We start from the raw sequence: 27,198 nt of genomic DNA on the forward strand, positions 1-27,198 counted from the left end.
TAACCCGCCCCCTAACCCTACCCTACACACAATTGCACACTTACCTGAACCCGACCTGTAAAGCTCCAACATATCGAACACTGAAAACAGCGAAGCCACAGCAGCGGCCCACCAAATTCATTCCCTGGGAAAGAATTTGGTGTCCTGCACCTTCGCTGTTTTCAGCGTTCGACATTATGGGTTCGATATTATAACATTCGATGTTAGAGAACTTTGATGTTATAATATAGGCCCATTAAAACTACATTGAGTACAAATGAAAAAAAAACACCTCCAAGAGAGGATCACACAGTCTTAAAGAGAATTTATGCAGGTTTTTGGGTTTGATTGGAGGATTCATGTAAGAGCCTTATATTATGGCTCCTCTCATCTTCCCACGATGAAGTTATATTATGGAGAGTTGGCATTATTTCTCTCTTTAATATGACCCTACAGTATGTTTTTATGTTTGGATGATTCATGTTACAGCTCCTCCCATTTACCCAACGCATAGTGCGAGTTGTGAGGGTTTTAATGGATATGCGCCTAGCATTCCACTTTGATGGATTTCAATGAACTAACTTTTGAACAAAAAGTTTTACAAAGATTTTATATTGCGATACACATATAGAGAGTCAGTGTTGCATGATTTTTTTAAAAGGGATTTTTTAGTGTGTAAATATATGACTCTGTAATTTTTTGAATATGATTTTTAGAGTTTGTATGAGTTGCAGGTTTTTGTTATACTAATTATGATGTTTTAGAACACTGCTTGTTTATTGGTTTATTTTAGCACTAAATAGCTAGTTGTCTTTTTGAATGTAGGTCTGATGAAACAGTCTTTGTACTGTGAAAGCGCTCACCTTTTGTATTAAATACCGTGGGGTCTATATCACATAGTCGAAGTTTAATAACTTCGAACATGGAATGTTCGAACCATCCTGTTCGAAGTTAAAAAACTTTGACTATGGATAAAAAACAAAAAAAAGAAAAGAAAACAAAATAAACTGTTGTAAGCATGGGGGCAAGCCCCCCTGCACCCCACTACTTAAATATACCAACTATGAGATCGCACCACATTGAAAAAAACAGAAACCTCCTCTTACGGAGATTTCCATTGAAACGCTCGAACGTCTGCAAATTCAAACTTATGGTCTCGACCATATGAGCTTCGAACTTGCAGAAGTTCGGCAATATGATAGGAACCCAATACCATGCACAGTTTTAACAGTGTTTGGATATATTTTTTACTTCAAAAGTAGCCCTGCAGCCATGTTAGTTGCTATTTCTTTTCTTTTTCTATAAGAAAAAAAACTCCCAAAATATTGCTCTTAATGACATAATGCTCCAGTCTGTAGAAAGTCCAAACCATTACATCAGGTTTGCACCCTTAAGTATACTGAGTAAGGTGAATAAGGGGAACAGTTCCATACACACATAATTCATTTCATGTTTTTGCTAGTTATCTTACTGTAACACTCCACCCCCGACACACCCAAGCACTTGGCTCCCATCCTTACACAAACATCAAATGTCATTTAAATGCATGTTTTAAGCCAGTGCAAGCATAACTTTATTTTATTTCTGTAATGAACCACTAAATGGATAAATGGTTGAACTAGCAAGCATAGATAGGAAACATATGAGCCAATATTTTAGTCTGATTGGTGTTTTGCTTTTATGCAGCAGAAAACATTTCTCTTATACTCAGTTTTGGATGCCCAGCCATTGCAGAATGTAAATTATTCCTGTTTGATGATGGCAGGATTTTAAGGGACGTCACCAAAAAGGATGTGCACATTTGGCTCTGAATACACAAAGCTGTGATCAGAAGTTCTCAAATGGACATTTGCCTATAATAATTCCTTTTCATACCCCATAACCCTTGACATATGTTGTGTTTTGGCAGAAAAAAGATACCCAAATGTTGTGATGCTGTTTATAGGTAATATTTTATTTCTGAAGAATGTTAATTACAGCTGTGCTTATTTTGCATTATACATAAGAAGAAATTATTACATTACCTTTCCACTATTTTGATACAGTACAAAACCAGCCACTAGAGAAATAACGTATCAAGTGAATAAAATGAGCTAAGGAAATGAAAATGCAGCTAATGAAATATTCAAGTGGACACAAGATGTATTTATTATTTCATGTACTCAAAACACAGAAAAAATAATCCAATAGGAAATAGTGTTCCTTATTTCTTTTATGCAGTAATTTCTGTTCTGCTTGTGCTTTCTTTTTTTCCTAATATTTTATCCTCTCTATCGTTCAAGATTGGCAACCCAGTTGCATGCATTTCATGGTATCTTCCTGACAACTATGCCCTCAATTTTTTATCTTTACATTTTCTGGTAAGACAAAGCTAGAGACTTAGCAGGTAGAGGTGATGATTCACACAACCCTATAAATAGTTGTTCTTATTGCCTGTAGCTACTACATTATGAGGGTTTCCCTTCAGGAATAAGCGATACACCCTAAGGGATGTGGATTATAGCTATTCCACCCTTGCCACTACCACTCCAAGGTAATCCCTACATTTATAGCTGCCATCCTACATATTACTCCTTATACCTTCACTGTATCTCTTCCTTTAGCATAATTCTTCCCCCATAACATTCCTTACAACATTTCTACAGCCTCTTGTCTGCTCACCAGCACACTCTGTTTCTTTCCAACGTATCCTTTCCATAGTTCAATGATTGTATCCTAATAACTATACTCCCAATGCATCATTTTTCTCCTCCTGCTAGCATTTGATACAAAATTGCATACCCTTGTCCAGCTTAACAGCAAAACACCTCTTGGCAGAAAGTACAGCCAAGGAAGAAAGCAGCTGAAAATGTAATGTCATAAACACTCTACTTTATTCAAATAGAAAACGACTGAGAAGTTTACCGTATTGAAAGCGACTGAGAAGTTTAGCGTATTGTACAAATAATATGAACACTTTCGTCCCACCCTCCTCTGCGTAGGACTTCACCAGAACTACACTTCCTTCAGGCATACTCCTTTTTATGTAATTAATTGGATAATTGAATAGGTCTCATGATCCTACTTTGTCCAAATAAAACTTTCTTCATTATAATTTAAAGTACTACCTCCCCCAGAAAACCAATGGTTCCAACCCATACAATGGGACTTGTACTCTTAATTAATTGAACTAAAAATACCCATGACTCATTGAAATATTCAATAAAATGGTAAAATAATAAATATTACCCTAGATTCCAAAAATCCTAAATGCATGTGTAGAATAAGTAACTGAAGGCATACCTAAAAACCTGCCTCCCTAAACTAAAAGAACAATACCAGTCTTAATAAAATAATACAGTGCATGCATAAAATACCAATATAATTGTGCCACAAGATTGTATGTTGAATATTTAAAATAAATTGAAGTAAACTAACTTAGACGGATAACTGCTGTTCAAATGAAATGGTGTAAAAGTAAATGCAAAACAGCATATTACAGTTCTGCAGCTCTTTATTTCAGTACTGGTATAATTGTCACTGAATCATTGCTCCCAGGAGGATCTGTAGCATTTAACCATAACTGCCAATACAGTTCCTTATACTCTATGGAAGTTTCCCAAGCCCCCCCCCCCTTATATCTTTTTTTTTTCTTTCCAATATACCAAATAAAATGTTTTTGAACATTTTATAGACCAGAGACTGCTTGAAGAGGACATTCTTAACATTACCATGCCTAATGTAATAATGCTTATTTATTCTTTTATTAAAAACCATCTCAGTCTTGCCAGCATAAAATACATTACAGTCTGGACATGCTGCAATGTATACTAAACCCAAAGTATTACAATTGCAGTGTTGCAAAGTTAACTTACCTTTATTGTCCAAGGAAATTGTATCCGTTTTCAGAATGTATTTACAGTAGGGACAACAATATCTACATTTAAAGGTTCCTCTATTATTGTGTGTGGGGGTAAACTTGTGTCCCTGAAAGCTCATTTTTAAGTTACAACTGATCTTATGTATAAGCTGGGGTCTGCCACCTAAAAATTGTAAGTATATTTGTTCATCTTAAACATACTCCAGTTTTTGGTAATAATGTTCCTAACAATATCTGATCCAATCCCATGTCTCAGGGCTATAGCTCACTTGCAACTAGAGTTACCACTTGACCCACTTTGCGAGGGACAGTCTCTCTTTGGGCAGTTGTGTCCTGACAAAAAATTTAAAAAATGGCAAATGTCCTGAGATTTTAGGACAAAATGATTTCCTATATTTTATGTAATAGTTGCATAAAACAGTTATTCTGTATCTAAAATACCTAAATGTTATAAGAAACAGAATAAGCAACTAAAATACTACAAGAATAAGCTTTTATTTAGGCAAAAAAGTTAAGTTCTATCCTTTGTACTGACCGTGGGTATGTGTCAGCCTGTAAAATCTGATATTTGTACTGAAAATGGCCCACTTTGGCCATTTGAAAAGGTGGCAACCCTACTCACAACCTACTGGTTGCTGTCCTTTTTGCTTCACATTAGGAGAGATGATTGCCACAGGATGTTCAGAATTCTTAGATGAACCTTACCTTGTATAACTTCTTCACAAATATTATGAATAAAGGGCTGTGAGTATCCCCTCTCCAAAAACATATCAACAAGTTTACACTTTTCTTCTTCAAATTTGGCGTGTGTTGATGCCATCCTGTTCAACCTTACGAATTGTCCCTTCACTAAATTCTTTTTCAGGTGAAGTGGCTGATGACTACAAAAATGTAAGTAAGAATTTGAAAACGTAGGCTTTCTATATATGTTGGATTCAAATCCCATGTCAGTTTTATAAATGGTGGTATCCAAGTAATGCATATGTTCACGATTACAACTGGAGGTGAATTTAAAAAAGAATGTGCTGTTTTTAAGGAAATTAAGACATTTTTCCCAATTTTCATCCAGGCTATCCCACATAATAAATGTCATCCTAAAATTAAAGTATACTTTTCACTGATGATAAAATATGGATGTGAAGCCAAAGTTTTCTCTCAACTTAATAATACGTGGTTGGCATATCTGGGAGCACATACTCCTCCCATTGCCATTCCCTTGATTTGCCTATAAGTTTATCCTTCAAAGTGTATAAAATGGTTAATTAGAATCGTCTCCATGAAGGTAGTAAGTAATCTAACATCCTCATAAATGGACATATCAATAAAGCCTCCTGATACAATTCCAAACCCTAGTCATGGAGCATGGATGTGAATAAATCAACCACCTCAATAGTCTAGAAGCCAGTATTAGGATTCCAGACTTCAAGAATTAATCTACTAAGAAATCCCAGGAAGCTTTAAGTAAGTGCTGATGGACCAAAACGACAGATTTTAAACTGTGATCGAAAAATACTGCAAGTGGATGTGTTTTTGATCCCTGCTCTACCACAAGGTTTTGGGGGTTTTGTGCACTTTTGGTATACCAAAAATGGTGGGTATGAGTGGAGATATATTGTTCAATAACCTATATGTTGACAAGTCAACAACCCCCTAGTTGAAAAATCCTTTAAACACAAATCAGTGTTTCTGTAAGCAATGTTAATTTCATCTTCTGACACAGAGATATAAGTGGTAGAATCCTGTAGAAGGTTGAGCATCTCCCCAGTATAATTAATGGTATCAAATAAAACCACCCCTCCACCCTTATCGGGTTTTATGATTCTGATAGACTTGTCAAGTGACAGAGAAAAAATTAAGTTTTGTTCTTCCTTAGAACGATTAAAATATTTTTGAAACAGGCCTTATCAAAGTATTTATGAATCTCATGTTCACAGGCTTTTTTAAAATTCAGAATCAATGGGTATGTGGGTATGTGGGAGGTATAAAAGTATTTTTATGACAAACTGCCTTATTCACATCTACATATCTAAATTCCTCAGTACCATTGTGTAAATGAACAGCCAAATTTAATTTTCTAGTATGTAATGTAAGCTCTATTAAAATGTCAAAAATCTCAACAAGATTGTTGGGAATAAAAATGAAAACCTTTTTTGAAAAGTGAAAAATGGTTTAAATTTGAACTCCAGCTGACTGTAATTAAATACCTTAAAACCGTTGTGTATAAAAACTACCTCTTCGCATTCCATTCCAAAATCATTGTCAAAAAGAATTACAATAGGGTAGTTAAAGGGTCACATTCTTATCTCTTTCCCTGCTTTCTCCCTTTATTTCTCCTTCCTTTTCTTGGGAATGTGGATGTAATTGATCTCTGGGGCAATTATGTGGTGAGTGTGTTTTCCCCCTTCATGAGACTGGTAGGACACCATCTCAGACCCCTGAGGTGGTGGAAAGTCTAAAGAGTCATTGTTGGTGAACATATTCTCACTTTCTTTATACATGTCCCCTTGTGATGAATCAAACCTATAATTCAAACTGTAGTTTTTATAAGCTACTCCATCTCATGGAGTGATCCTAAGTACACGACTATTACCATTCCAAGGAAAAAAAAATTGTTCTGAACATAAGCAATACCCTCCTCATACTGTTGTGTGTCCCTTAATAATTTCTTTTGTTTTCTTTTTTGAATAATAGTAACCTGCCTGTTAATACATGCAAACACCACATTATACTGGGTCACATACAAATTAAACAGTAAATCAGTCTTAATTTTGTCACTCAGAACTTGTATCTAATGAATAAGTTTATCAACAATGAATTGGTTATGTCTCATTAACAATCCCATCAACTCCATGCTTTGTTTGTTGAATAATGTGGCCATCTCTTTGAAAAAAAATAGGATCTTCTTGGACCCCATTAGGAAACTTGGTGTATCTCAACCCTTTTGAAACTCTTATGTACTTAAGACTTTCTGCAAAAAAAATGTTATCTAGTTGTGACCCTCACAGTTTTAATACGCATTTCTCTATAAGTAGTATATTCCGGCTAAGAGTTGTTTTCCTCAGCAGACTCACCATGAGGCAAGGAGAAGTTGGACTTAACCAGCCACTCACTGAAGTTACCATGTCTTTAACTGAAATTATCACTGTTAGAAACAGTTATCACCCTTGCTGCATTATTTTGTCTAACAGTACCTGAAATGTGTTGCAAGGTACGGTCTGCCCAAACTCCTTCAGAAATTCCACCAAAAGGACTAGATTGTCTAAAATCCATTGTTTGTTTATCAGAAGTAGAGTTATTCCCCCAGGTCACATTGGGTTAATGGAGTAAGCAAGGTGATGAGTCTAGTAAGTTCACCAGTCTGGCCCCTCAGGTCTTCTGGAGTTCTTGCTGTTGCATCAACCAATTCTTGGGAAACAGAAATACTATAGTTCCAAGTGGCACTTTCCATTTGTTCTAAGTTCCTGTATGTTCAACCAATAGAATGTAAAATAGGAACCAGAAGCCAAAAAACAAGCAACAAACAGCAAAACCCCTCTGGAAACCAAGAGTAGTCAAGAATGTCAATGAAGATGTAATGTCGTAAACACTCCACTTTATTCAAATGGAAAAATTACTTGTTCAACTTCCTATACCTTAAAACTCCTACTATTCCACAAAACACATTCATCCATTTCTCACTATACCATTACCAAATGTTTTTTCTCCACAATCCCCCCAAATCACTTCTTTCCGCATACCTGTACTGTATTAATTGTGTGGATCAGTCTCACCACATCACAAAGATGCCACAAAGATCTCCTGCTAGTTAACATTACCTACAGAATAAACAGCAAGCTCATACTTTGTGTAACTTGGCTTACCAATGACTCCAATGACATTATAAAATCCTAGCTTAAATTGGGGAACATCCTCCCCTCTTCACTATAACTTCATGACTTCTTTTTCTTTCACATTTGTAGGACAGGAAAATGAGCTGGGGGGGGGGGGTTACTTCCATCATGTCAACCCAATACCTCCCCTACAGTGCTCCAGGGCCAAATTGGTTCATTTGCAAATACCTTCTAAGAAATTATCTCTAGCTATAATTTGCAGCAAGATAAATTCCCCACTTTCTCTACCAAATTCACAGAACTTGCCATTGAATCCATGGCTTCTTGTTAACTAAATCAGAGCACTATCGTGATGGGACACATTACCATTGGTTCTCACAAGCTTCCCTGCCCTCACAGCAGGATCCCTGTCACCCTTAGTCTTTTTTGAAATTTGCTTAAAGAACACGACCTCTTGTTACTGTTCTCCTTTATCTCTGTTAACTGGTCCTCTGTCCTTAAAAACGTGGACTGCAGTAATCCTTAACGACCTTTCTGAACCTTGTCCTTCCCCTCTATGATTAATTCTTTCTACGCATTGTCCTACATCTGCTGTTATTACAGCCCTGCTCACAAAGCACATTCATTCTCTCTTTAAGCAAAGAAACAAAGCATGTGTCAAATACAAACAATATGTGGCAATGTTTCACCAAATCTCCTACTTCAGCCTTAGGAATGAATGTAAATTACTTTGTAACAAATACAAATCTATGGAATAACAAGTCCATACCATTAAAATCTTAGATATTTCTGGATGGAATTCCTCTTACTCATTGGTTTCACCAGCAATCCTACACCCATCTCCAATCCGGCTGATAGCAATAACTGTGCTAACTCATTCACTATAGCTGATGCCACTTCTTGGCTACTCTACACTGTCCCATTGCAAGCAGTCAGGTAGACAGTGCCTTAGAGAATACATAGCCACTCATAAACCTCACTCTTCTTTTCATACAGTCAACATACTCACTAATAATGAGCTGATCCAGTCCATTCCATCCTACAGTTATCTTAGAGCCTAACCTTTATCCTCAGGTCCTGCAATATATTGATAAAAATTCCTGTCACTCACATTATTAACCTCTGACTCTTCCCTCAGAAAACCAGAGATAATCATTTCAGTTCCTAAATCTTTAAATTCATATCTTCATACAGTTTGTAAGGCAGAGTCAGTGCATGAACCATAATCACCTGCTAGTAACCATTCTTATAGGGCACCTCCTGTCTCCAGATAGACAAAGCAAGTCAGCTCCTAGATGAATTCATGGGCACCCATTGAGTTATCAAGGGTATCATGGTTATTCCATACGATCATTCCATAAGATAAGAAAACACACCAAAACTTGCTCTTCTGTACCATAATCACAAATTAGTCTAACCCTCCACCAAACCCACCCTAGCCATGTCTCTTCTCTTACCCTGTCTTCTGTATGCATCTCCAGCCCTTACTAATCTTCACTCATCACTTCTTTCCAAATTAGAACAAACTTACAACAAAACTAAATTCGCTTCCAATCTACCCTACAAAACCCAACACTGTCTCGCCTTTAAATCCTTACAATGGCCTTCATTCCAGAAACAACTACTTCTTCCTCAACTACATATTACTCACTCTATGCTCTTTAACCCCACATCCTGTCCCTCCATCTCTAACATTGTATCACTCTATAAACCACAGTGTCAGCTTCATACATCTGACAAACATCTCCTAGATATCTACAAGCCTACAAAGAATATAGGAAAGTCCCTATATAAATACTCTGTCGCTCATACCTGGAATGCCCTTCACCTCAACATAAGACATATTCCCCAGAAAGCACAATTCAAACTTGATCTTAAACAATACCTACAAAATGGTCCTGTTCTTGTCAGTCTCCAACTGAAATACTACTGCTTTCTACACCCTTATCCCAAACACACCTTCCTACTTTTCTTTTTTGTTTCCTACTGTATACCTACATCTTGTTCATGTACATGCTTTTTACTTATTTGAGTCTGTGCCTGCTACTTGTATAAATTGTTATGAAGCTTGAACACAACTGTTTAAATAAAATTAATATCTCTTTTTTTTCCTGATGTAAAATGTTTAGTATGTACTCCACTATAATTGTATCATAAAAGCATACTTTTTATAATTTGTATAAAAAAAAGAAGAAAACTTTGTAAAATTGTAACTTGTATTTTGGAGCTTTTCTCCTTGGTTCTCCACTGAAAATGAGCCCCTGGCTCAGCTGGACCAACCCGGTTAACAAATGACAATAAATAAACAAATAAATAAATAAAATTATTCCAGGGATGGGAGACACATTGAGTAATGAATTTGCCCCCTCCGGCATGCCTTATTTATTTGTTGATAGAGATACATGCCTTTATTTCAAGCATTGGTAGAGCCATTTGCTTTGTTCAAATGGAGGAGAACAAGAAGGCTTGTGTCCTTATGTGCACAGAGTGATAGTCCTGAATACCAAAGCAGGAGACTATATGAGACAGAGTGCAGGGACACAGCTGCAAGCCTGCCTTGTTAGCAGAGGGTCTTTAATTGCTTTGATCAGAGCAAAGTATAGAATAATGGTAACTTAACCTGGTTGAGCTAACTTTAATTATTAATTGGGCTAGATAGAAGTATTACCTGGTTACTGTTGCTACACAGTGGTCAAAGGATAGGCCATTGTCTAACAAGGTGCTACAGTCTCTGTTAACTAATGAAAGTCTGGAGTGAGGTGCTCTGTACATTGTAAACTGCTGTTAAAATTTATTTAGCAAAGATGAAAATGCTATACGTGTTTGCATTGCTGAGTGTTATTTCTTAATAGTCTGATATAATTGAAGAAGGCTTGATGATTAGCCGTAGTTTCACATGTTAATATTAATAAATGCTTTGCTTTGTTCTTCTTTACTGTAGCTTTCAGGATTTTTGTTGGGATCATTAATGTGGTATATTTTGACTTATGAAAGTCCTTAAAAAACAAAAACAAAAAAAAAAAAAATATATATATATATATATATATATATATATATATATATATATATTTTTATTATTTTATTTTATTTTACATTTGTTTACTGGGAAAGTCTGACTGGATATATGTCCATTTTCAGCGGAGGCCTGGGGAGAAAAGCCCAGGGAGAAAAGCTCCATATATGCATATATGTTGATATATATTATTGAAGTTAATAATGTAGAAATTCCACATTCCACCAAGATGATTTATTTTTTGTACTCCCCAACATATTTAATTTTGACTCAGACCACTTGGGCTAAAGGTACATGGCCATTAAAAATCTTGCCGTTGAATTTTGAGAGCTAATCATATAGTTTTAATAGATTCCACTTACTTGAATTGAGAGTTATTCAGTGTATTGGGTTTATATTCCCAGAAGGAAAAGATTATTGATTTCTGACTGGATTTAATCAGAGCTGAGGATACTGTAGCAGTAGGATAAGTAGGTGTGATGTTAAAGGGGAGGAGCATGAAATATAGTCACATTTGTTCATGGTAGAACTGTGGGCAGCACTCAGAAAAGGGTCTCCTGTTAGTTCTAGAATCTGGTCTCCCATTCATGCATATCAGAAACAAATGTCTCTATACTTCAGGTGGTAAAAATGAAACTTTCTTCTTTTTGACAGTACTCTCCCCCAAAATGTACATTTCTGTATCACTCTTATTAAGGCAAAATGTCTATCAATCCAACTCTACATAGCCACAGTGGTCAGGAAATCCTTCTACATGGCTCACCTCATCACAAAAGGTTTCTCATCCAGAAAAAAAGTGGTCATTGTTCCCCTCTACTCATCACTCATTAGACCCATTATAGAGTACAACCCCCTTTTGGTATGTACCTCACAAGACATCTACAACAACTGGAAGGGGCACAGAAATACCTCACAAAGAGGATTCCTGGCCTCAAACAGACGCCCTACACAGACCGTCTAAAAAAACTCCAGCTTTACTCCGTCACTTATCCCCTACTCAGAGGCGATCTCTGCCTAACATGCAAAGCTATGTCAAACCTAGAGCTGTTGGACATGCTCCACTTAAAGAAATCCCAATCCCTCTGAGCTACATCCTCTAGGGACCTAAACCTTGTTACCACAATAAACAGAACATGCTGGAAGGATAGATTCCTGTCCCAGAGACTTCCCATACTCTGAAACAGACTACCTATCTATGTCAAACAGAGCTCCTCATTAGCACTCTTCAAGAAAAATCTTGATGATTGGATGGGAAATAGGAAATTCACCCCAGGGATCACTTCTGTGGCTCTGCTTGACAGGGGCACAGGAAAATAATTTTCTTGGGTGGTGAAAGCCAGGGTACCTTTTTGGCTAGGCTTATGTAGGCCCTAAGGCTAATAGCCTAGTACCTACCTATGAACCTATGAATCTAGACCATCTGTCTCTTTGACTTTTATTTTCAAACTGCTACATCTACAGTGATGTCCTAATTCGGAGTGATTAAGTTTCTTCCATCTTGGTAACTTGATGCCTTTGCTCCAATAGTACTGGCTCTTTTTCCCTCTCTGTCCATCAACATTCCCTTAGCTCCCTTTATATGGCCTTCTTCTACTGACCTTTTCCCAAAGCTGGGACAACTTACTGCAGTGCCGCCTCCTCCTCCCCTCCTAGGTACAAAGGTCTTTATGTCAACACCTTACTCAACTCATTGTGTCATATCAGGCCAATACTTCTGTTCCACAAAAACTCTTTCTATGCCCTCTGTCATTAACCAGTGACAATACCATTTTTACCATCTATTCAAAATAACCTTATATTTTTATCCAGTCTTATGGTTTCACATATTGGACATTGACAAATCTTCACTTCTTCTATACTGTATTTTCAGTCTCCTAATTCTAATATTATTTCTTTTTCTTTCTTTCGTTCTTTCTTCTTTCCAAAGCTCTTACTGTTGCTACTTAAGACATAATATGAGTTTAGTTAATCAGGTTTTGTTTCATAGTTCTGTATGCCTCTACAGGCAATTCCACAGGCAATATTGTCATTATTTCAATTGTTAACAATTTTTATTTATTACTGGGTTGTGACACTGGGGATGCACAAGCCAGTGCATTTCTTTGTGCCAGTCCCAAGCCCAGATAAATGGGGAGGGTTGCTTCAGGAAGGGCATCCGGCTTAAAACTTCACCAAATCATTTCATGCAGTCACCAGTAAATATTTCCATACTGGATCAGTCGAGGCCTGGGTTAACAACGACCGCCACCAGTACTGTTAACCAACAGGGTGCTGGCGGAAATTGGGCTACTATTGGCTATAAGGAGGAGAAGAGGCAGAAGGCATGGCCAAAGGCAGGAAGAGAGGAGAAATGCTAGGACTGTGGTAGTGAGGGTCGAACTTTGAATGTTAGCAGTATGACTGGTATAGGGAGAGAGCTAGCCGATATGATGGACAGAAGGAAGGTTAGTATATTGTGTGTGCAAGAGACCAGATGGAAGGGGAGTAAGGCTAGGTGTATCGGAGGTGGGTTCAAATTGTTTTATCATGGTGTGGATGGGAGGAGAAATGGCGTAGGAGTTATTCTGAAGGAACAGTATGCTAAGAGTGTTTTGGAGGTGAAAAGAGTGTCGGATAGAGTGATGTTTATGAAGCTAGAAATTGATGGTGTAATGATGAATGTTGTTAGTGCATATGCTCCACAAGTTGGGTGTGCAATGGATGAGAAAGAAAAATTTTGGAGTGAATTGGATGAATTGGTGATGACTGTACCCAAGGGTGAGAGAGTGGTGATTGTAGCAGATTTCAATGGGTATGTTGGTGAAGGGAACAGAGGGGATGAGGAAGTGATGGGTAAGTATGGTGTTAAACAAAGGAATGCAGAAGGTCAGATGGTAGTGGATTTTGCGAAAAGGATGGACATGGCTGTGGTGAATACGTATTTTAACAAGAGGGAGGAGCATAGGGTGACATACAAGAGTGGAGGAAGATGCACACAGGTGGATTATATCTTATGTAGGAGGGCCAGTCTGAAGGAGATTGGAGACCGTAAAGTGGTGACCAGAGGAAGTGTAGTTAGGCAGCATAGGATGGTGGTTTGTAGGATGACGTTGGTGATCAAGAAGAGGAGGAGGGTGAGAGAAGCACCAAGGATCAAATGGTGGAAATTGAAAAAGGGTAATTGTGAGGTGGAGTTCAGGGATGAGTTAAGACAGGCACTGGGTGGCAGTGAAGAGTTACCAAATAGCTGGGTAACTAGAGCAGAGCTAGTAAGAGAGATGGCTAGAAAGGTGCTTGGTATCACATCGGGACAGAGGAAGGACAACAAGGAGACATGGTGGTGGAATGAGGTAGTAGAGGAGAGTATACAGGCAAAGAGGTTGGCAAAGAAGAAGTGGGATTGTCAGAGAGATAAAGAAAGTAGACGAGTATAAGGAGATGAGGTGCACAGCAAAGAGAGAGGTGGCGAAGGCTTGGGATAAGGCATATGAAGAGTTGTATGAAAGGTTGGACACTAAGGATGGAGAAAAGGACCTGTACCGATTGGCTTGACAGAGGGACCGAGCTAGGAAAGATGTGCAGCAGGTAAAGGTGATAAAGGATAATGAGGGAAACATAATCACAAGCGAGGAGAGTGCGTAGAGCAGATGGAAAGAGTACTTTGAGGGGTTGATGAATGAAGAGAATGAGAGGGAGAGAAGGTTGGATGATGTAGGGATAGTGAATCATGAAGTACAATGGATTAGCAAGGAGGAAGTAAGGATAGCTATGAAGAGAATGAAGAATGGAAAGGCTGTTGGCCCAGATGACATACCTGTGGAAGCACGGAGGTGTTTAGGTGAAATGGCAGTGGAGATTTTAACCAGATTGTTTAATGAAATCGTAGAAAGTGAGAGGATGCCTGAGGAATGGAGAAAAAGTGTTTTGGTACCGATTTTTAAGAATAAGGGTGATGTGCAGAGCTGTAGTAACTACAGAGGGATTAAACTGATCAGTCACAGCATGAAGTTATGGGAAAGAGTAATGGAAGCTAGGTTAAGAAGGGATGTGATGATTAGTGATCAGCAGTATAGTTTCATGCCAGGAAAGAGCACTACAGATGCAATGTTTGCTCTGAGAGTGTTGATGGAGAAGTACAGAGAATGTCAGAAGGAGTTGCATTGTGTTTTTGTAGACTTAGAGAAAGCATATGACAGGGTGCCTAGAGAGGAGTTGTGGTATTGTATGAGGAAGTCAGAGAAGTATGTAAGAGTGGTACAGGATATGTACGAGGGTAGTGTGACAGTGGTGAGGTCTGCGGTGGGAGTGACGGATGCGTTTAAGGTGAAGGTGGGATTACATCAAGGATCAGCTCTGAGCCCTTTCTTATTTGCAATGGTGATAGACAGGTTGACAGACGAGATCAGACAGGAGTCCCCATGGACTATGATGTTTGCAGATGACATTGTGATCTGTAGTGAGAGTAAGGAACAGGTGGAGGAGACCCTGGAGAGATGGAGATATGCTCTAGAGAGAAGAGGAATGAAGGTCAGCAGGACTAAGACAGAATATGTGTGTGAATGAGAGGGAGGATAGAGGAATGGTGAGGATGCAAGGAGTAGAGGTGGCGAAGGTGGATGAGTTTAAATACTTGGCGTCAATAGTTCAGAGTAACGGTGAGTGTGGAAGAGAGGTGACGAAGAGAGTACAGGTAGGATGGAGTGGGTGGAGAAGAGTGTCAGAGGAGTGATTTGTGATAGACAAGTACCTGTAAGAGTGAAAGGGAAGGTCTACAAGAGGGCAGTGAGACCAGCAATGTTATATGGGTTGGAGACAGTGTCATTGACAAAAAGGCAGGAGTTTGAGCTGGATGTGGCAGAGTTAAAGATGTTAAGATTTGCACTGGGTGTGACAAGGTTGGACAGGATTAGGAATAAGTATATTAGAGGGTCAGCCCAGGTTGGAAGGTTTGGAGACAAAGCCAGAGAGACAAGATTACATTGGTTTGGACATGTGCTGAGGAGGGATAATGAGTATATTGGGAAACGATGCTAAGGATGAAGCTACCAGGTAACAGGAAAAAAGGAAGGCCTAAGATAAGGTCCATGGATGTGGTAAGAGAGGACATGCAGGTGGTTGGTGTGACAGAGCAAGATGCAGAGGACTGGAAGAAATGGAAACAGGTGATCCACTGTGGCGACCCCTAATGGGAACATCGAAAGAAGATGATGATGACTGGGTTGTGACTAAAAAGATCCCATGTAGTAGAGTCCATCTACTGGGTAATAAGAAGTACATTTATAACATAAGTACATTTTAAATCAGTCTGATTTGCTTCATATATGAGTAGTTTACTTATATTTTCCATGAAACAGAGGATTATGATTGAGTAAATATTTGCAAAATGAATGTCAAGAAAATAACCTTAAGGACAGAGTGAAGTGAATCTCAAAAGGTGACTCATGTTACGTTTTAAGAACATATACAGTAACAACTTGGTTATGATCTGTGAGATTGGATCAAAATTCTTTGTAGTGTGTGCAGTTTTATTTTTCCATGTACTGCTAGTTATAGACAGATAGACATCAAAAAAAAGTGTAGCACATACAAGTTTTTACAGCTTTGAAAGCTGTAATACACTTATTGCTGCCATAAATACCGCTGTAGGAAGCGGAGATTTACCTATTCCAATCTGCTACAAAACAAAGAGATAAAAAAGGAAACTGTAGAGGAATGAAATGTTTTACAGCTTTGGAAGCTGCAACACACTTAGTGCTACCTCACAGACAGTGGCCAGAAGTTAAATGTATCTTTGATCATGTAAAAGCTTTAAAAGATGCAATATACTGTGCACTGTCTCACACACATTCAAAAGACTGAGGCACCATAAAATGTTTTAGAGATTTTTAGAGCTGTTTCAGCTTCAAACCTCTGTTCTGTGTTGGCCACTGTTTATAATCAAGCATGTAAATAGATCTTAGCAGCAGTGAAAGGAACTTTACAAAATGTAGTTATGCAGTTGTCTTTTTCCCATATTTAGAAGGTAACTGTGACATGCAGTAAAAGTAGCTAATGGATATTTTATCACAAATGAGTTGCTGAGCTATAATTTTTTCGCACTCTTCATTGAATTATTTTACTCCACTAGTATTAGTTATTAGTATTTAAATATCTTATACTGTCTTGTATACTTTAATGGAATTTCAGTTACATAAATGCATAATTTGTTTTTAATGTAATCATTATTGAAATATGGCAAAAGAAGGCTGAAAGCCTTTTTAGAATGATGTAAATGCAGAGAAGTTTTAGGATCACACATCACAACATAAGCCTCTAAAACAGGACAGCTATATGTTACTTGTTGTTTCAGTTCTATAAAACTATATATACACATATATATATATATATATATATATATATATATATATATATATATATATATATATATATATATATATATATATAGATAGATATATATTTATATATATATATTTTTTTTTGATTATATAAAAAATAACCATAAAGTGTTTTTTGTATTATTTGAATGCTGAAATACAAATACCACAATTGTCATATACTGATGTGTACCACTTTACATTGCATTATTGTGTCTGAAATTAACCGCAGAAAGCTAATACTTACAGAAAATGTATGTGTTCTAACTTGAGCATCATCCTTCAAGCCAGAATAATTTGAATACGACATTGGTATCTGCCCAGATTTCAAGCTTCTCTTATGTTGCTGCTTTCATCACAAGACTATATCCTTATGACTAGGTTTGGCGTGTATGCAGAAGGGCCCAAGGAGGCTATAGAGTACTTCTTTCATACTGTGTAGGCAGTAGCATGTAATGAGGTTTATGGCTGTATGCCCTGCACCACTATGTCACACAAGTCGGTCCTTCTGCCTGTCACTGCCTCAGGCCACACAGTGTATAACATATGCATTTTCCCTGTGCCAAATTCAATTTCACGATTCTGTCATCTCTCCCCGAGTAAACAAAAAACAGTGCCAGCAGTCTGTCACTTCATGCAGATAATGTCATATATATTGCAGAAAAGGCTATGTCTTATCAGCCAAACTTTCACAAAAATAAACAGAATAACACCAGTCAATAATAAAGTATAGATTCCCCAGACAAAGTTAAAAAGTTCTGGCTTGTCCACAGTATTAAAGCTGTCATTTCAGTGATATATTTATAGATATAAATGTATCTGTTATTAAAATGCAAACAAAAAATAGGCTTTCTTTACAATTTGCTGGCTGTCATTGTTTTATCTTTTATATCCAGTACCACATACTTGCTAGAAATGTTACACTGGAAAAGTTAATCCATTTACTCATAGCACTTAACACATGGTTAAACAAAAGACACAGGTGCAAATTCATCCAAGGGTGTGATACAGTGATGATCTACTTTTGGTATAGTGTTCTACTGCAAACTGTACCTTAACGCATTAATAAAAAACATTCTTCAGTTAAGATTGGTATAATAAAGGGTTCCTTATTGAAATGCTAGCACTTGAAATGGCAAGTGCTGGCAAGACAGAAAAAAAGACTGAAAACCCAGGAAAAGAGCAAATCTCGAACATCGTTCTTCTCCTTTAAACTTCTTTTTGTAGGGGGCAGCCCCCTACACCCCCCAAACTTATATATACCAACTCTGAGATCACTATACTTCAGAGAAAAGGGAATATTCTAGGAAATGGCCATCTTGGACTTGGTATATATAAATTCATTCTTTCAGTCATTTAGTCTCCATGTTTCAGGATTCGCTCTAGTGTGTCCCACCATTTCAAATGGTCACCATACTAAGGACTTGTATGTACAAATTCAAATAAGATGGCAGAGTGTTTACTGATAATTACCAACTACTTAAACAAACTGTCACAGCGTATGACAGATGTAGTTATATAATGTTACTAGAGGCAAAGCTCTCACATAAAGCCACTACAAACAGCAAGCAGGTCACCAGTAACACACAACATCACACTATACCTATCACACACGCAATACAGACTAAACACATAGACTTACATGTGAAGAGCCTCTTAAAAGTGACTTAACTAAACCACAAAGGTTTCCTAAATGTAACCTAAGAAACAAGTACCCACAGCCACCTCATAAAAACTCAGTTCATCTAGCACCCACCATAAAACATGCATCTAAGACTCACAGCTTCTCCACTCAAAACCCATAAGGCAAACCTATAACATCCTACACATAAGTGACTAAATAGTGAGACAAACTGATGCACCACTCACCAGGCTGAGTAAGGAGAGTCAGAGTTAGTTGCCTATCGGGTACCAGTATTTGCACATCACACACACGCACACAAATCCCTGCACCACAAGTACTCATGTGACACAGTGGTAGTACACACGGAAGTAAACAGCTTGAGGCATACTTCACTGGACTATATGAAGACAGATTTGACAGAGCTCTCCGAATATGTGGCCAAGGCAGGGATAACCGATCCTTGAGCAGCGTTTTACCATCACAAAGAATTATACCACAATATGAACAAAAGATTATTGACTTCGACAATTACCTTAGCTTCTGGTATCATTCAGGAGGGGTCTAAGGGGTCTGGGAAGAGATGGTAGACAGTCCTAACTGCTTTATCAGGGATGGCCAGCACCTACCTCCCCAAGGTTCCTTTTTAGTTCCTTTTTAGAAAATATAATTCTTCAAAAGCTTCCAACTTAACCAAACAGAATCTGGATAACATAAAGGTATTGCTGCTCAGCTGTAGGAGCCACAACAAAAACTCCACTCCCTACAGGCACTGCTTACTCTAAAATGTATGAATATATACATCATCAGGGAGAAGTGGTTCATGGCCATTGAGAGTACCCTGTCAGTGCGGGGTTTCAACACCTTCAATGTGTTCAGGCCCTTGGCACTAGAGGAAGGCACTAACAGCAGTCATGTTCTATACTCGTATAATAAAAGGTCACCTCCAGGCTCATGAGACAGGATAATGACCTAAAACCCCTCGTCATCCAACTTATGATTAACAAGTCCTTATCACATCATAGAAAACTATATAACCCCATCTACGCCCCATCCTGGCCCATACCTCCTACCTGAATAGTATGGAGTCTGTGAATTTGGCCAAACGCCATTCACTTGGGTACTTTGACTATCCCAACATCAACTGGGAGACTTGTATAGCTCCAAATATTTATGCCCAGAGATTTCTGGACTTCATAAATACAGTTCTCTGGACTGTTTAGTCTGCACAACAACAAGGGGAGTCAAATTCCTGCACTTAGTCCTTGCCAATATGGAACAGCTCTGTTCCCCACCAGTAGTATCTTAATCCCTTGTCAAATCAGACCACAGGTCAATCACATTCTCCATAAGACTGCATCAGGAAGCATCTTCCAATATCTCAATATTTAGAGATTATGTGAAGGCTAATCTAGAAAAACCTAAGTGATGACCTGGCTACATTCACCATTCACCTCCCACTAGATGACCCAGTGCATATGCAAAATAATTTACCACTAAATTCTATATACATCTGACTAGCTACATAGCTGCATCTGTTCCTCTCCAAAATAAATACAATCCCAAATATAAAAATAAACCCCAGTGGTGGAACCCAAATATAAACATGTGCTACAATAAAAGAAACAGCTCATTACATGCAGTAATAAACGTAGCTCTCAAGATGTCAAAAATGTTCTTTCTAAATTTAACAAGGAATACCAGTCCCTGATCTACTCAACCAAATCTAGATATGGGGTAAAAATAGCCATACATAAAGCCTTCTGCACTATGTTAAACACCTCAAAAATAATTCCCAGCACTGCACAGGGTAAATAGATAATGAATTTACATCCTCAGACCCTGAGAACTTAGCCAAGTTACTAGTGGATAAATTTAGCTCTAACTTCACCCCCCATCTACTTTCCCAAAACATACTCACATCTACCCCCCCCCCCAGATCTCCCAAGAACAAGTCTTCAAAGCACTTTCCAAAACCAAGAAGCATGTTTCTATAGGACCAAATAACATGCCACCCTGCCTACTGACCAGCCTAAAACAGACGCTGTCGAATCTCCTACAGTGGCAGTTTAATATTGGACTCCAAACATGATTTGTGCATGATGAATGGAGGAAAGTAATTGTCATCCCTATGCACAAAGGTGGGGCGTCTGTGAACATAAGTAATTATAAACCCATAAGTCTGACCAGCCACAATTTTGAGTTCAGCCACTATTGGATTATTATGGAACTAATAAATAAGGACAAAGGTAACCTCCAAACTCTTAACCAAAAACAATTTAGTTTTGTGGAGGGCAAGCCTCCCTACTTAACCTGGATAACGTCTTTGAAGTTACTGAAGCAGTGGATTAGGGAAAATCAGTACACACTGCATATCTAGGCCTCACAAAGTTGTTTGACACCATCTCACATTCAAGTGTTGTTGATAAACTCTCCCAGCTAAATGTAAATCCCTATGCAACTTATTTGACTGCAGATAGGCTCGCAAATTATGAGATGCAAGAAATGAGAGTAGGTGGCTCTACCCCCTTCAAAAGACCTGTCACTAGCAGTGTACCTCAGGGTTCAGTGCATGAGCCACTCTTCTTTGGCATTTACTTCTCAGTGGTCAAATCTAATGTTAAGGGTTTATAGATGACCAGGTTTGCAGATGACTATAAACTTGATGCCATAATAAACTCTCCAGAGGCACCAAAATCCTCCAAGAGGGCTTTTCCCAAATAAATAGTTAGTGTCATAATTATGGACTAAAACTAAATGCCAAAAAATGTATAATAGTCACCCTTGGCAAGCATGATTCCCCCTGTAACTATCATATCAACAACACACCCTTGAAAATCGATATGGTAGTTTAGTACCTGGGAACCTGTTATCAACAAACTATCCTTCGATCACCATGTATCCACTAGCTGATTAGTAAGAGTATGGTCAATTATGGGATCTGTTATCGGCCTAATAAGTGCCAAATACAGTGGAACAATTACACCCCTGGATCTGGACACCATAACTTAAGATATCTCTGATGTGGAGTTTGGCAAAGACTGGAAATATATCTCACAAAAACCATGTGTTTAAATTTATGTGCGCCTTTTGTTATCACTACAGTGTGTGCCATTAATGAAACATGGCAATTAGAAGGCTATGTGTTTAAATGCTTTACATAAATGCAAGAGTGTTAAAAGTTGTCTGTCTTGATTTCTGGTTTGGCTACAAATTGTTAATATGAATGGTTATTTATTTTAGAGGAAAACTTGTACTTTATAAGGCTATAAAGAAATGCAGAGAAAATGTAATTTTCCTGTTCAGAGATAGCTGCTCAGTATGTTTGCAGAGCTTATATATTACTGTACACCAGTAAGTCAGATGGTGTGCAATGTGTGACTAAACTACTTAGCATAAGTAACACTTCTAATGTAATTCACTGACAAATATTCTGAGTGCCAAGTCTGCCAAAATACACTCTGTTTCCTTTCAGTTTTAGGGCTATATTAACAGAACAGAATGTGTTTGTTCTCATATGGAAGCAGAGCTTCTGATCCCTGCGCTACCTCTCCAACACACTTAAACACAAATTTACGACAGTTACCATCCTATCACCTGTATAAAGCAACTAAGACATGTGATCCTGTCTCTAACTCACATTTCTCTTAGTACTGTGGATGAGGTATACTGTAAGCTACATTTGGTTAATGATACAGAGCATATCTCTGAATCCTGGCCAGTCATCCTTCATGCCTTTAGCTGGGTTTCCTGCTGGTTAATGGCTATTTACAAAGGAGATCCAGACATGAAAGCTCCTGGAGAATAAAACAAAGACTGATATACAAATCAGTCACACAGCATAATGAACAGCAAGGAAAGACATAAAACGCAGTGCTAATAAAAAAATTATCAGACTAATAACTATAATTAACAGCATAATAATAAAGTAATATGATGGAAATATGCCATCAAAAATATTTACGGAAAAAAGGAAAAATAAGGATACTTATAATTAAATATAAATAAAGTTTTAACAGTCATATTAGCTAAAGTGAAGCACACAAAAACAGTTATCATGTTGAGAATCCATGCAAAGATCAAAGGTGGGAGTATATGGTTAGAGGCAAATATGATGGACATAAGCTAGAAGTTTTGTGATAAAAAAAAAATTATTTAAAAGTGAATCGTATCTTTCACCTTTTTCAAAAACATGATTATTTCAAAACCATCTGCACTGCGACTCCCACTTGCATTATTCTACTTAACATTCCAAATGCATGCAAAACAATATTATTTATTTATCTCTCCTATTTTCAGTTTGTTGAATGGGAAAGTCCTACTGATATAAAACTACGTTATAGGGAGGCCTGGGGAAAAATAATTGTAGATCAATATTCAGTGAATGAACAGAACAGCATATACTTTGAGTTTTATTATTTAAACTAAACAAGAGAGGTCTAGTACTGATTTGTTATAAAGGTGTACTAAATTATAGCTCTAATATGTTTAAACACATCAAGGTAATTTGAATCACATTAAAGTTATGGTATGCTATATTTGTACTTGGGATACAGCTTAATATATGAGACATCATACAGAAGTCGATCAAAGTAATGTCTGTGCCTAGGACACTGTATAAAACATCGTGTCACCTTCAAAGAGAAAGAAACATAGTGTTCTTTAGCTATGAATTAACCATAAAGAGTGTTATTGAGAGCAGGAACATTTTAATAAGGGCACTCTGGAGAGACACTTGAGGGGCAGCAGTCTGATGAATAAAGATAAGAGGGGCACAGAGAAGTAAGTCAGAGGAAAGCATGCATCTGCATACAGGATATATTGCTGTGGGAGAAATGTGATATGACATTCAAGTTACTGCACACTCATAGTATCTGTGACTGGCTGAATATTTATGTAATGCCTACTTGAAGCATGTAATGAATAGCACTGCTTTCAGTTTGAGAGGTATGGATTTGCATAGTTTGGAGACAGAGATAGAAAACAGGCATTATGATTTAATTTGTCTGTCCAAAGGTAGATATGAGTTCAAATATCGAACTAAATGACAGCTTATCGAGTGCGGAGTAGAAGTTCTTACGTGGCAAGTTGTGAAGTTTTAGTCCTACTTCTGGTTGTCCTACATTCCTTAGGATACTGCATTGCCTTATGCGGAATACTGAACTAGATGTGGTCATACTGTTCTGTTCTAAGAAGTAATAATTTTGTTTAGTGGTATGGGTGTCGTGCTTGGTAACTGGACAGCTCCAAAGAACAAACAGGGATTGGAGAGGACAGAAAAGGACACAGCACCATTCATGTCATTGCCTGGTCAGACAGGCATGTAGAATATGCATTCACTTCAGAAACTGTTTAGTTGTCCTTGAATGGGTCGGCAATGCTGTTGGATGTGCAGGGTATGATCAGTAAAGACATTCAAGTACTTAAAGACATTGATTACTTTGGTCTGGTATAATATACAAATGCTAGATTACTACTGACAGTAAGAAAGCAGGTGTCAGTTTTGGGGAAATTACCAGTCTGCAGAAGCCTCAATCTGCCTCAAGTGTCTGCCTTTGAGGTACAAAACTAAAAAATGTAAGTGCTCTGAGCCCTTTCCTTTCATTGATATTCAACTGTGGTGAAAAAGGAATAGTCCTGCATCTCCCTACTGGTTATTAATACACACCACAGTTAGAAGTCTCTAGAATTCTCACCAAAGCCACAAATAATGGGAGAACAAAGGATCAAAATCAGGGAAGCATTTTAAATATTGTTCTTAGAAACTTTCAAAACTACTAGAATAACATATGTTGCATTTGAATGCATTTTCTGAAGGATAAGGAGTCTGAAACTCAAAAATCTTTTATTATTTAGCTACTTCAATTCTCAATGATTGTGAGAAAATCATAAATTTCATAAAGAATAGTCCAAAACTTTAAGGTAAAATCTAGACATTCTATGAAATTCTGGACAGTTGAGTGGTATGCTTTTGAGTGTGAGAATACTATTCACTGGAGAATGATTGAGTCTGAGTCAGTGTCATTTAACATAAATTGTCCAAAGCAAAGATAAAAGAACATTTCAGAGACAAATCAGGGACTGTTTAGTGAATTTGCAGTAGCCAGATCTGTATGCTTCACTGAATTTATAATTACTGACTGATGTTAATCATCAAAGACATCCAAATGATAGTCTTGCTTTTGGAGACTAATAACTTGGTAAAATTATTCATCTTACTTATATTTTATGTCCAAAACTAAGCTAGCTATTCTGGATGCCTCACCATTCATTGTTAAGGTAGCTAAAGAGAAGCACATTTCTCATTAAGCAAATTGGTGCATCTCTTATTTGCCTAAGATGTAGCAAGCCCCAAAAATGTCTGTCTGAAAATTACCTTCTTGAGCAATACATTTTGTCATTGTTTTACTACATATGCATATAATTTTCTCATTGTAGTAAGTGAGAAACTACAATTAATGTTGTTGTTTCTTCTTCAAGTTGCTGCAGAATAAATAACATACTGTCTGCTGCCAAGAATGCAAAGGCAGCAAGAGTCAGACCTGATAGCTCAAATCAAAATCTGAATCCAGTCTCTGAAATCATTTAGAAAAAAATCCACTCTATTGTGCATTGAGTAATTAATTAGGTGAACAAAATCAATGAAGAATTATTTATGCTGAGGGGGGGGGGCTGTAATTAACCTAACAATGTTAGACCCAGGTGCAGAGAGTGCTCAATAAGCCCATGCATGAGATCATTTAGTATAAAATGCAAAGGCTGTGGCTAGCTAAGATGTCTAGTCTGGTATTTATGGACACATCATGGTCTGATATGTTAAGTGATCATCTTACTATCATCAGGTGTACTCATACCTATACTGCGCTATTCAGCTTTACTAGTGCTCACATCCATGCGTTTCCTACATTTTTTCTTTGATGATTTCCATTGCAATTATTCATGCAACTTAAGCTTTATGAGTTCCTTCCTCATTCATAGGTGTTTACTAGGCTAACGACCACAAAGGACGTTTTAAGCCCAGCCATGCATTCAAAATCTTTGACAAGTTCTGGTACCCTTGATAAGTGTAAGCAGAGGCTTGAGAAATGAAACATTTACAAGCAGGGGCCTGGGAGATGAACCATTTACAGGTTGCCTGTGTCCATTAGAGACATATGTGCCAAACCAGGGATGAATTTCCTGTTCCCCATCCAATTGTCCAAGTTACACTTGAATTGAATTAGGGAGGAACTCTGCTTCACATGGATGGGGAGCCTGTTCCAGAAATGAGGTAGTCTCTGGGATTCATATCTGTCTCTCCAGCTGGCCCTATTTATATCACAGGCAAGGTTTACGTCTTTAGAATGGGTAATTCTGGTGCTGTTTGTTTTGTGGATAAGCAGGAGGTCCATCAGAGTGGGGTCTGACAATGCCCTGTATACGAGGGATTGATCTCCCCTCAACAGCTTGCAGGAGACAGACTACAGGTATGAGGCATTGAGGCAGTCTACATAGGGCATTTTACTTATGTCCTATATTCTTTTAGTGAGAAACCTCTGTGGAGATTCCAGTTGTTGGATATGCCTGGTTAGGTACATACCAAAGGGGGCAATGTACTCAATGATAGGTCAGATGAATACCGAATACAGTGGAACAATGACTTCCTTGGACCTAGATGCCATATCTTTGTTTATAAGTTGTGCAACATAGAATGATTTCCTCACTACTGTAGACAAGTGATGGTCAAAGGCTAGATTACTGTCTATGTGTGTCCCTAAGTCTCTGACTACTGGGACATCCCTAAGGGGTGTGTTGTCAATATGATAGTTACCAGGGGTGGATGACTTCCCAAAGGATACTATTATGCATTTCTTGGCATTTAGTTTTAGTCCATGGCTCTGACACCAGCTGTTTGTCTGTGTCAGCCCCTCCTGGAGAACATTTGTGTCAGTGTGGAATTCAACAACAGCTCCTAAATTGTAATCGTCTGCAGATTTAGTCAGCTAGAGACCATTGACATTGGCCTTGACTTCAGAGAAGTAAATGCCCAAAAGAAGTAGTCCAAGAACACATCCCTGAGGGACTCCACTTGTGACTGGCATCTTTGTAGAGGTGGACTCCCCAATTCTAACTTTCTGGGTCTTGTCTGTGAGCCAGCTGGCTATCTACCAGGTGACATATGGGTTTGTACCTAACCTCTTAACTTTGTCAACAATTCCTGAGTGGGGTATTGTGTCAAATGCATTGGCCAGGTCAAGATAGGGAGTGTGAACCATTTTGCCCTCATCCATTGCTTTGATGACCTCCTCAAAGAAGTCCACCAGGTTGAGTAGACATGATCTGCCCTTGATGAAACCAAACGGGGTTGGGTCCAGTATCTGGAGGTTTACTATATCGTTATTGATTTGTTTCCCTGATGATTCTTTCCATGGCTTTGCCTATAAGACTAGTGAGACTTATAGGTCTGTAGTTTTCAGGGTCTGTAGATGCCCCACCTTTGTGCAGAGGAATGGGTGAGGCATGAAGCCTGTTTGGAGGCTAAATTTAAAAATCAATTCCAGAGG

The sequence above is a fragment of the Protopterus annectens genome, chromosome 17.part0 (genome assembly GCF_019279795.1).
Source record: "Protopterus annectens isolate FY-2018-M chromosome 17.part0, PAN1.0, whole genome shotgun sequence".
In the NCBI taxonomy this organism is placed as follows: domain Eukaryota; kingdom Metazoa; phylum Chordata; order Ceratodontiformes; family Protopteridae; genus Protopterus; species Protopterus annectens.